This window comes from Telopea speciosissima, chromosome 2 (assembly GCF_018873765.1).
Source record: "Telopea speciosissima isolate NSW1024214 ecotype Mountain lineage chromosome 2, Tspe_v1, whole genome shotgun sequence".
Lineage (NCBI taxonomy): Eukaryota > Viridiplantae > Streptophyta > Magnoliopsida > Proteales > Proteaceae > Telopea > Telopea speciosissima.
The window spans coordinates 67,701,385-67,714,155 of record NC_057917.1 but is presented as its reverse complement, the minus strand read 5'-3'; positions in this window follow the sequence as shown (position 1 = coordinate 67,714,155).

Genomic DNA, 12,771 nt, shown 5'->3' with positions numbered 1-12,771 from the left:
ATTTCAAAGTCAAGATCTGACGGACGTTGATAAATGTGCTGATGCACTGGCGCTACATGGAATCAAGCACCGATATGATGCTTGCGCGCGCATAGGTACACGGCCCTCGAGATTCTATTTTAAGCTCTACGAATGGCCTAGCTTCTAAACCCGATATCTCACTCATCCAATGGCCAAATGAGGTGAACTTTTCTTTGATTTTGGGTAATTTTTCGAGCTCTATCCATTGCTGTGCTGAGAGAACAGAAAAGAGAAGCAGAGGTCGCCGGAAAAGGGTTGCAGCCCTAAATAGGTGATGTGTGTAGTCATGGCTTGAATCACCTTCTCCATCTCATGTGTTCAGCCTCCCTAGAAACCATTGATAGTCTGAAATCATAGTTTCAGCACCTCTCTTTGTGGTTGTAGCCAAGGAAGAAAGGGGAAAAGAGAAAGAAAAAAAAGAAGGAAGAAAGAAAGAAAGAAGAAGAGAAGAAAAAAAAGGAAGTTTGAAGCCCCATCTCAAGCCTCAAATCTTAGATTCCGTGGAGGAAACAAAGAAGAAAAGAAAGAAGAAAGGAAAGAAAAAAGGGAGAGAAAAAGAAAAGGAAAAGGAAAGGAAAGGAAAAGAAGAGAAAAGAAAAGAAAGGAAAGGAAAGGAAAAGAAGAGAAATGAAAAGAAAGGGAAGGAAATAGAAGGAAAAGAAAGAAAAGGAAGAAGACAGTGGTTTCCCACACTGCCAGAACCACTCCAGGACTCCAGTGACAGAGCACACTTGAAGATTCCAGGTTCTCCATCAAATTGGGAGAAATTGAAGATTCCAGTGAGCCACCAGAGTTGCTAGACTCCATCACCGGACATCAATGATCAGAGACAGTGCATGGTTGTGAGATTTTCTACACTTTATTGCCTGTTGTGTTTGATATACTGTATTTCCATTGCATATGCTAGCTAGGTTATACTGCCATAGACCTATGCTATGTGGATTTCATTGTAGGGCATTTGTATAAGCCCAATTGTTTTTATTAAGTTGTCCAGTTGCATCTGGACACAGTCTTGTACCGAGTGGGTCTTGGGAAAACCATTGGGGGTAACACCCTTGTCTCTATACTTAGAGATAGAAGCAGTCGATGTCCCGAGTCATAGGTGTGGCTAAAACATCATCTGCAGCGGTGGGTGCGGCCTCTCAGTTTTATGCTGGGAAAATTAGTGATGAGTAGATGCTGAGGTTCAAGTGACCATTACTCCGTGCACGTAGGCAACTTGCCGAAGCACGTATTTCTCTGTGTTGTAGATGCTTGCTTGCCTTGGTTAGAAGTGCATTTCTGCAGGATGGGTGTACACACCTGGTAGAGCCTTTGAGTCTGGCTGGGGTGTGTATACGAATTTGTGGCTTGTATTCAGATCCTCCAGTTGTGATTGAGTCAGTGTGCTTGAGTGAAGGATCTCCAACAGTTGACATAGCAGCTCTTGGCAGCAGCATCAGTGACTGTGGTTGTATGAGACTGAGTCAAGATTGCTTTTAGAGTGTGGTTGTGTACCTGTTTGCCTTTTGAGAAGACTGTGTGGGTGGTTGTGGTGAGTGTTAAAGATCTTAACAGGTGAATTGGGAGTGAACCTGTTAGAGGGAAAGATTTTTATAGTCCACTGATTCACCCCCCCTCTCAGTGGCCATCACTGTTCAACAAGATAGGCATTCGTGACCTACATGCTCCACCTTGAGGGGGAGTGTTAGCGTGAATCTTGGCTGAAAGAGCCGTTGGGGATTGCATTCTTGGCTAAAAGAGCCGTTGAGGATTGCATTGCTTGATCCTTGGATGAGAATGCCGTTGCATGATCCTTGGCATTGTCTCATCCAATTTGTGAATATTGTATTTAGTTTGTTTAGGAAGTTTTATCTTAGTTTCCTTTTTCTTTGAGCTGATTGCTCTATTTTTACTTGTATAAATTGCAGCTTTTTTATTGAATGAAATATACACATTTATACCAATATTTACAAAACCGTCCAAGTTTATCTAGGCAAAGTGAACTCCACCAATCATGCTTCTGATTATCCAAGCCCTGTTCAAAAAGAACCAGCCTCGGTACCTACTTGGCTCGAAAATGGTTTCAATTTCGTTTGAGCCAAAAATAGGGTATAAACACCTACGCCTAGGGATGCAAAAGGATCGGATTCGGCACGGATAGTGCTATATCCGCATCCACATTCGATTAGCTTTTGGACGGATTCGGATAGTGCTAAATGGATACAGACACGGATACGGATCGGATGTTTTATCCGTTTACATATAAATATAGCTTTTCGGATAGCTATAGCCTATCTGTATCCGTATCCGTTTAGCTTTCGGACGGATTCGGATAGTGCTAAACAGATATGAACACGGATACGGAAACAAATTTCGGCTATTCATTTACATCCCTACCTACGCCCTCTCACATGGCACTGTGAGATGACACCTCTACCCTTAGTCTTCCCATCTGCGGACCTATAGCATTGGGAGGACTAAAAGTACATTTATGTATAAGAGTAGGGACCTAATCATCCCGATAAATATCCACAGAACAGCCATTCATTTCCAACTTTACATCTTAATCCTTCCTGAAGGAGGGTCCCCCTCTATGTTTAGGGGAAGCATAAACATAGACATGGCATGAACCGGGATAGAGGAAAGAACATACTTAATTAAGATTTCTTTATGCGCAGAAAGTAAATTTCCTTCCATTTTGAGATTTTCGCTTGTGCACTTTCAATGATGCCATGGAGAGTGAATGTCTTTGAACATCCGGACACAATCAAGAGACACAAGTACTTTCAATTAATTATGTGCAACTTCCAGAAATCCAGTGGAAGTAGAGACATTAGTTTTTATGGCAAATGGAGTATTAAAACTGAAGAGGATTTTGGATTTGTGACAATATATTTCTTGCCCTGAAACAACACAATACCAATGGAGGGTGCTCACAATGTGGGTGCATTCTTATTGTCTAGCCTTTGCAAAAAGCATACAATCATTAACAAAAAATAAATGTTATATTTCTTTCACATACACAAATTTAAATTGGGAACGGAATATAGATTTTTAGGTTAAATATTGCATAAAATGTAACATTTCTTATACTATGTATGTAAGAAAATAGTGAATACACAGAAAAATCCATAAAATGTATACTAAATTTATAAACAAAATTATATAATTTAGAAAAATAAAAATAAATCTATGAAACTAAAAAACACAATTCTCTTGTTCAAGAACTAAATAATTCACCACTGAATGGTGAATATTGCAAACAGCTGTTTGGTCGGTTGGTTAGTGTGGCTTACGATTCTCCTAGTTTGCATATTGTGCCAAATAAAAAGGTACCCCTCTTTCCCTTTGGTAGTTGTTGATTTCTGTTGAATTCCACACAAAAAAAGAAGCACATGAATTATTTTATTTTTAGTGAAAATTTGTTTCTATAAAACAAGAGTTGTGAGGAGGGACCTGGCTCTCCTCCAGTCATGGCGCTGGAGGATCCAGCCCAGCAAGGATTGATCATTTAAGGGGGAGAACCCACCTGTGAAATAATCCAAACACCCTCCGTTTTCTTCTGGGCTGGATCCTCCAGTTCCCGCCACGGCTGGAGGAGAGGTAGATTGAACTGTTGGAGGAGTAGTAGGTACTTTTAGGATCGTGGCATCATAATCGCGTGGGCATCCTCCTTAGAAGTACTTTGTGAAGAAGCATCATCAGATGTACTCTCTTCCTTTTGGGGTTGTACAGCAGAACGGCAGATGGGGCATGTGGATCGTGAGCTCAACCACAAATTGATGCATTGTAAGTGAAACATATGCTTACAGGTAGGTATGAGCTTGGTCATGTCTCCTTCCTCTAAGTTGTTTAAGCAAACTGCACATTCTACTGTGTCAATGTTGGTGTTGAGCTGATGGGCTACTTTGTAGACGAAGGTGGGTAGTGAAGCGATGACCGATGAATGGAGAACACTGTCGATGGATGGTGGGTGGTGAGAGTTCACCACTTGTGAGGCCGTTGATGAGACTCCTCCATTAATGGATGGCTGAGCAGCTTCTCTTGTGTGGCGTCTGTAAGTACTCCACGCATAGAAATAGATTAAGATGACGACTAAGACCAGAGCACATAAGCCAATTATCTTACTAATGGAATGGTACCAAACATCAGCATCAAGAAAGGAGAAACCTGAATGATCATTAGAAGCCATGGAATGGAAGTAGATAGAACCACAAAAGAGAAACAACTGGGCAGATTTAAGGATTTAAGGGGGGTTCTTCTTGTTTTTAGGGTCTCTCCTCTCTTAAAAGGTCTCCCTCCGGTTCCTTCGAGTTTCTAAGTATTAATTTTTTTTTTTCTGATGAGACATGTGAAAGAATTATTTGCTAACTGCAAGTTGGAATAAGAAACTACTACTGAGTGCGTGTGAGGGTGTGCGTTCGCTTTTTTCGGTGCATTTGTCAGCGAATGGGGTTTAATTTTTTTTTTAAAAAGGTCAACAAGAATGGAAATAAATTTGAACTTGTTTTCCAAAATTTTGTATTGGATTTCAGTAAATGCTTTAATTTTTTATTTATTCTTCGTGTATATTAGGATCTTTAACCTCACGAGTTTCCTGCGGATCTTGATCCTCTACTGCAGAGGCCCGATAGGACCGTGCTACCTAGACACGATGTGGCGTGCAATGATCGCCTTACCCCTACTCAGATAAGGCATTTGGGTAGGGGTAAGGCGGTCATTGCATGTCTCACCGTGTCTGGGCAGCATGGTCCTGCTGGGTAACTCAGCAGTAGAGGATCTGGATTGGTTCCCTACCCGGCCTAGTACCCAATGCCCCTAACAGAGGGGGCACAATGACCACCCTATCCTCGCCCGAACATTTTGTCTGGGTGGGGTCCACCACCACCTCCTTATTAGAGGGATTGGGGAACTGGGCCGGGCAGGAACGGGAGGAGATAATTTTCTGTGTACAATATCCTCATGCCCATGCAATTGCAAAGTGGGCATTAACTTACCCTTTAAATGGGTTTTGGGTTTCAATTTGGATCTTATCCTGCCGCTTGTTCGTGCGGTCTCACACAGGCTAGGCATGGATACCACATGGACCCTATTCGGGCAAGGTGCTCAGGCAGTGGGTATAGCCGTCATTTCGTCCCTGCCTATGTTGGAACAGGAGTTGGCTTGAAACTTCAAGGCACGTTACAGAGTCGCTCACCTTAAGACGAAATTCGTCCCTACTTCCAGATGCAAATAGGTTGCAGACGAATTGTGTCCCAGGATACAATGAAGCCTCAAACTGTGTTGATTATCTTGGCTCTGTATTGCACAAACGAAGCTAGGAACGATTCCAGAAAGCCTTTTGAGAAACAGGAAAGCGAGTAGCAGAGAAATCTGTTTCCTGCACCAAAACAGATTCCCTGCAAGATCACCTTTGAGAATGAGGAGAAGAAAAGAACGTTTTTTAAGATATGTTCAAATTTGAAATACCTCTGAATACTAATAAGCCACTTGGCACCTGTTCCCAACAGATGGATTCTTCCATCTTTGAATCTGATCCGTTAGATCGTAACTATACGATCTAAACCATCCAAACATATAACAGTCATAACTGTTTTGAATCTGGTCTATTAGATCGTAACTGTACAATCTAAACCGTCCAAAAATATAGCAGTCATAACTGTTGATCAACTGTATACTTTGATCTTATTCAGATTCAAATCGGACCACTCGATCAAAAGGAACGGTCCAGATCAAATCTTGCTCGAAGCGATGCAAGAGCTAAGTGTGTGCGTCACTAACGCCTCTACAGCCCACTGCCCACGCCACGCGTGCGCCATCCATCTTGTTTATTAACTTAAACAATAGATAGAGCTTTATTAAATATACCAAAGTATTCACCTTTACGTTTCCGATGTGGAACTATTCCCAACATCATTATGTTGAAAAACTCCAACAACCTATGTGAGGTCACGCGGACAATGGCAGCAGAGGATCTGGAAATTGATCGCATATGGATATTGGACTAAGATATAGGACAACTCCATCTGAAGTTCTGAATACCCAAAAGTATAAAACAAATGATCAAATCCATCTACCATATATTATTTAGAGAAATGCTGAGCATATGTTCTCGGTTCCCCCTCCCCCTCCCCCTCCCCCTCCCCTTTTTTGTTTTTTAAACATTAAAACCCCACAAAGGGTGTAACACTGGCAAAAATCTCAATTCAATATCCATATGTGATCAATTTCCACTATTAGATCGAGCTAGCCAACTCCGCATTAGTCAATACTCACCAATCCGATTTTGAAAAATCAAAAAGGATGACTATGCAAGCCCACCCAAAAGGAAATCGTATAATCTCCCACCTGGGCAGCATCTGTCACAAACAGAAGTATTGCATGGAGTATACACCTTAAGTCAAATGTCTTAATTCAAATAAAACTACAAACACTCAATCGTGTGAATCATCACATCTAAAGCGACATTAGATCAAACACATCAATGTGTTTATAATCTCACCAACTTAAGTTGTATAAATGAAAATTACATGATATAGTAATCAAATTACCTATTTCTAACCACTAGTAATGAAGATGGACATTGTTGGCTGACACAAATGTTTTCTATTGCTCTATGATAAAGACGCCTCTATCAACTCTTTTTAAAAATATTATCAAATCTTTAATGAAATAAAGGTACGGTAATCTAACCACTAGTAATAAAAAAAAATGGATTAGTAATTAATTAATAAGAATTCAAGTTATATTTTGTATTATTATTATTATTATTATTAATGCACTATAAAACACTTGAAACATTACTTACTAGTATTATTACCTAATTCAGTAGTTGTTACACTAGACTAAAAGATGCCTTTGTACATATCTGAGATAAGAAATCCTAATCCTATTGTGCGGACGGCAGCCTTGGGCTCGTGGCTTGTCCCCTGCCATCAAAGTTTTAAAACTTGAAATCGGAATCGGAATCGAAATGGGCCAGAGAGGATTCCAGTACAAATCGGATTTGAATCAGCTTGAATTGGTTCGAGAATCAAGAATCTAAGTTGTTTTGGGGTGAAAATCAAATCGATTTAGGAATTAGGAATCTGTCTCATTCAAGATGTATTATGAAGGACATTACTAGGAATTGGCCGATCAGATTTCAATTCAGGAAGCAACAATTAGAATCAGTTGAAATCAGGATCACTGTCAGTTGATTCCAATCCGATTCCCAATTTTAAAACAATACTTGCGATAGTTTCAGGGCCGAGGGTCTTGGTCTCAACTCTCGAGTTCGAAACCCCTCTCGCACCAAGAGGCCTGTTTGTGCCTCTCCCAACCAGTAGGTTCCCCTCAACCACCTTCAATCAAGACAGCCCCTTAGGGTATCCAATCTTAGCAAAATTAAATAAATAAATAAGAAGATATTTTATTGTGGAATGCTGCTTAATTACATCCTCTGTACCAAAAGATAAATGGATAAAGGGGTTAATTTTCCTAAACGATCAGCTTTAGGGGTGTCAATCTGTCGGTTTGATTTGATCTAGTTTCTGTAAGTTTTTCTTTTCCTGCTTTTTTACCTACTGTAGGGTAGATTGGACCTGAAAGGATAAGGTATCCGGTCTACAAAAGCTAAATTGATTGGATTTGACAGCTCTCGATCTGGTTGGTTTTGGTCCGTTATTGGGTTTTTTCAACGGTGTGTTATCATTTTATTATTGGTCCGGTCTCGATTTTTAATTTAAAAAAATAAAAAATATATATAAAAAAAACCCTGAAATTTATCGATATATAGGATTTCTGTTTTTTTTTTAATCAAAATATTATCAAAAGAAAGAAAAAAAAATGTCGCACACAAAATAGCGACCCTTCAACAATTGAGCCCATATAGGATTGCTATTATCACAAATAAATGTAAACAATAAATAGAAATATGTCATACTAATATTATTTCATCATAAAAGATAACAAAAGGCACATGAATCAATTTATTTAATTTTCTAGTGAAAATTTGTTTTTGTAAAACAAGCGTTGTGAGGAGGTGGAGTGAACTGCTAGAGGAGTAGAGGTATTGTTTGGATTGTGACAACCTAATGAGGAGGTGAATTGGGTGAAAATATACAATTTTCCCAAATGGATCTACCGATATTGCAAGATCGGTGCACTGTAGAGGATTTTAATCCGTCCAAAGCTAATCTACTGAGAACTTGTTTAGGGGAAATGACAACTAGCCAGCCTGATAAAGAACGTGAATCTTACACTCTTGGTAACTCCATGTCTTGGGCTGGGCTTTCGCAAAATATATTTTTTCATATTTTAAGCCCAAGCTTAGCCTCAGTTTCGGGCCCAGCGCCGCGCAAGGCACAACAGATGTATTCATCCTCAAGGACAGAGTTGCCAGGCTGACTGGCTGACTGGTTCATTTTCAGATGAACATTGGCAGGGACGTAATTATTAGGTCTATCAAAAAAAAATTTAATTATCTCCCCTTATATTAAGACATCAATTCAATTAACTCATGATTCATGATGAAGACTCATCCATATTTAAGAAATAGCCAACTAGGTCCGAGTTAATCCGAATTTTCATTGACTTTGGCTGTGTTTGGAAACCAAGAAAAGAAAAAAAATATATAATGAGTTAAAAATCATGATAATATGCAATGATTGATTTATATGTCTTCTCCCTTCTTAAATTTAAAATTTATTCTTTTTCTTTATTTTCTTGGCATCCAAACATATCGGAATCTTATTTTTATTTATTTATTAGACTATATATTATTTATTGACTATAAGTTTGGTCTACAACAAAAGAAAACCTTAGAATTTTTGTCCCGTATTCTCAATATTAACCCCTTTTCTTTCTTCGTCTCACTTGCAAAGCAATCATATCATCACTCCCTCGCCAATCTTAGGAAATAAGGAAGATATTAAGAAATTAAGAAAAAAAAAAAAAACATGACTCACCTGAGTCGCTAGATTTTGAATAAGACGAGTCAAGTCAAAAAATCTAGTTTTTCAATTTTGGAATGCTTGAAAACTACAAGATAATAAAATACGAGTTGATGTCCCATCTAAGGTTCAATTTTATAAATAAAAAAAAAAAAATCAGAAAATTTCACAAATTACAAGTCTTTCCGTCTCATTACATAAAATCAAAATTAGCAGTCAAGACTCAAGACAGAGATAAACAACACTGTTCACAACCTAAATTAATGAAGAAACTGATTAATTATGGGAGTTGTAGAAATTCAGATTAAAATTTTATGTAACCAGTAATTAATGGTACATATATTCTAATTAATGTCAAGGCATTAGATTCAATATATAAAAAGTTATGAACAGGTGATCGATCGATATCATCCAATTAATGCTTCAGAACCCATGAATTACAATTACAGAATATCTCTACCGGACCCTCTGGATTTGGATCCAGCATCGCAGAGAATTTTTTTTTCCTTCCCCAAACCTCCCGGCCCCCCGCCCCCCCCCCTCCTCCCTCCTTTCATTAGGTAAGCTCCACAGCAATTGGTTCGATTGATTGCACTGAGGGGGCTTCTCTTCTTCTATCACTTGGTTGACGTCTAGCTCTATAAAAAAGGGAAGACATGCAACTCCACCTAGATCTGTTATGATATTTGCGGAAATGCCATAAGACCCAGAAAGCTAAGGCTAAAAATAAGACCACAAAAACGGCTGTGAAGATGTAGAGGAACAACGTCGTCTTGGAAATGGAGTTGCAGTCTCCAAATTCATCATAATCACTGAAACTACTCATTAATTGCAGAAATCCAAGCTAGCTAGCTTGTTTGATCTCTCAGCTCCCAGAGATCATTAATGGTGGACATGGCTGCAGAAAGATATGATTATGGGTTTCTTTTATATAATGTGTTTTTGGGTTAATTTTATTGGGGAGACAATATTCGGGCTGACCAGGTCCAAAGTGGAGGTTTCGGTCAAATTAATCCAAAATCTATAAACATTGGTTTCGTACTCAACTACGTAACACCGTTAGGAATGTCGGGACTCAGTCAGGACTACTGCTTGTCATTTTTTGTTTAACGCTCGAGGAAATTGCGTGCCACAATGGGATTCAAAACTTTTGGTATAAGTTTATTGAAAATTGTGTGCTTCAATGGTTCACCGTTCATGCTGGCAAAACCCTCGCTTTACGCTTTATTTGATATTAATTTTATATCTTTTACAAGTCTTTTATTTAAGGGTGTAACGGAAAAAGATAGTGATAAACTCAATTCAAATTCAAATGCTGGATTGAGTGGGTGAAGAAGAGTTTGGAGTAAACTCTACCTCTTTCAAATGTAAATTGTAAATTTAAAATACTGTTGAAATATTAAACTTATAAATACACGTTCCTATCTCAAGATGAGATAAGGAAATTATTTGTTTAATTGAATATAGCTAGGTGATGAAAAATCAGGTTTTGATTCAGATCGAGTCGAGTAAAAAAAATATGAATCCTAGTTAGTCAAGAATCATGAAGATTCCTTTAGATTTAAGAAATGACTAGAACATATCCGAGTCAATTCGAATTTTTATTAACTCAGTGTTTTTGCTTAAGTCTTGTGATAAAAATAGTTGTTTTTATCGTCGAGAATGCGAAATCGATTTAGAATGCATTCCAACAATGCATACCAAACACAACCTTAAAATGGTCATGCGGTAAAGACTTTCTACCTTGGGCGTATAGGAATTGGACTTCGTATAGTTTCTACGGTGCATGTAAAGATTGGGTGCCCGGTTCCTACATTCCCATGAGGGAATCAAATAGGTCTCAAATTTTGTGAAAAACCGAATAGTAAGCTCCATAGCAGTTTACAACTTGACAAATAAAGCTTTGAAAATCCAAGATAATGGAGAATATCCAATAGTGGTTGAAATACCATAGGCATGCACAGGTTGGTATTTGATCCAATTGTTGGGTTTTGAGTCCAATTATTATAACTTGATTTATCGGATCCATATTGATTCACTTAAAGGGATTTAATCCAGACCGTCCATTGTGGGTATGGATTAGGTCTGGGATATATATATATATAATGTTGGTCCTTGCAGCCACCACTTACACACATAGGTAGGACTGTAGGAGTTTTCTATTCTGCTCACAAGATAGAAAAAGATCTCTTCGAGTGGAAGGCTGTGGAAGATCAACATCCAGGGAAATCAAGAGATCGTTGATTGCTACTATGACAAGGGAATGAAATCTTCATTAAACGGCTAAACTGGTATGTGATTTAATTATTTACATTGTTCCCAGATGATTGTGTTCTAGCTATTGTGAAGGAGTGTGAGATCATGGTAAATGATCAATTGAAAATCATAACAGTGGCATCAGAGCTAGATCTTCACATGCTAAGATCAATCGTTAGTAATGAAATAAATTTAAAGATTTGTATTGACAACAATACCTTTTTTCTTTCTTTTTTTTTATTATTATTTTTTTATTGTAAGGGCAGCCAAAACCGCCATTAATGGACAATCAAGGCTGCCATTGACGGACAATAGGGAAGATCACTATTACAAGGCTTGTTTTGTTTTTTTGGATCGGCTGGAGAAGCCTTTTCCTGGCCGAGAACAGTGAACCATGTCGCCTCTGATTATGTATTCAATTAGAAGAAATTGACCCATGTGTTGGCTGCTGATGGTGACAAGTATTGTTTCACATATTGAAATTACTGTTTCCATAAGATAAAATTGAGACAATATAGTATTGAATAGAATATTTAATGGTAATGATCATAATCTTTGTCTCCAGTAGTAGTTTGCCGCAGCTTTGATTAAAAAAAAAAAGGAGAAAGGAGAGTCAACGACCACCGATATTGACCAATGATCGGAGTGGACACCGCGACCGGTGGCTTGGAAGCCGTCACAACCGTCGCCCATGTGGGCAGCGGGCATGGCAGCAGCTATGGCCGATTGTCTTGTGCGTTCGGTTGTGGCAATGAAGACAGGGGTTCTCTTAATGATTTTGTAAAATTTTAAAGACCATTTGGTCCTTTTAGGGGTGTTTATAACCATCATAACAAGTGGCACTCCATAGTTGGCTAAAAGGTTTACATCAGTAATTTGAGTGGGTAAAATTTTAAGTTAATGTGAGGGACATTTGAGTCCTTTCATGTTGTTTATTAACCACCATGCCATGTATTGCCCATTTAAGAAAAGATGGCATTAAAGGTTTGCATTGTTTTTGGTTATTTAATTACCCAGTCAAAGTGTGTTGCTGCTGTTTGCGGATTTTAAAACACATTATAGAATCGTGCACCTGTGGGAGTTGGTTTGAAGAAAAGATGGAATATTCCATAATTTTTTATATTTGTTTTCATAAATAAATAAATAAAAAGAAATTGTAAACGATCAGCTTGGCTTGGCCAAAAGTGAACCGGTTTATGTCGTTTCAGGTGACCCAAGAAGTGAACCCAATCGATTTGATTCAGATCAGTTTAATTGACCGACCCAAAAACCTGTTGACCAACTCAAAAGTTGTTGACTTACTCCGTTGACTGACCCAAGGACATGAACCAAAAACTCAAAAAGCTGACCTGATGACCTGGACTGTCCCGGTCCGACCTGGTTTAGCCACCCAATTTGGCCTGACATTGTCTCCCTCACAGATTCTCAATTCTCAGCAATTTCGCTTTAACTCATAACTGTAAATGTTGGTATGAACTACTTTAATTACTTCCATATTCTCTCCCTCTCTCTCTCTCCTCCCCCCCCCCTCCCCTCCCCTCCCCTCCCCTCTCCTCTCTTTTCTAGTGGATGGGTTTAA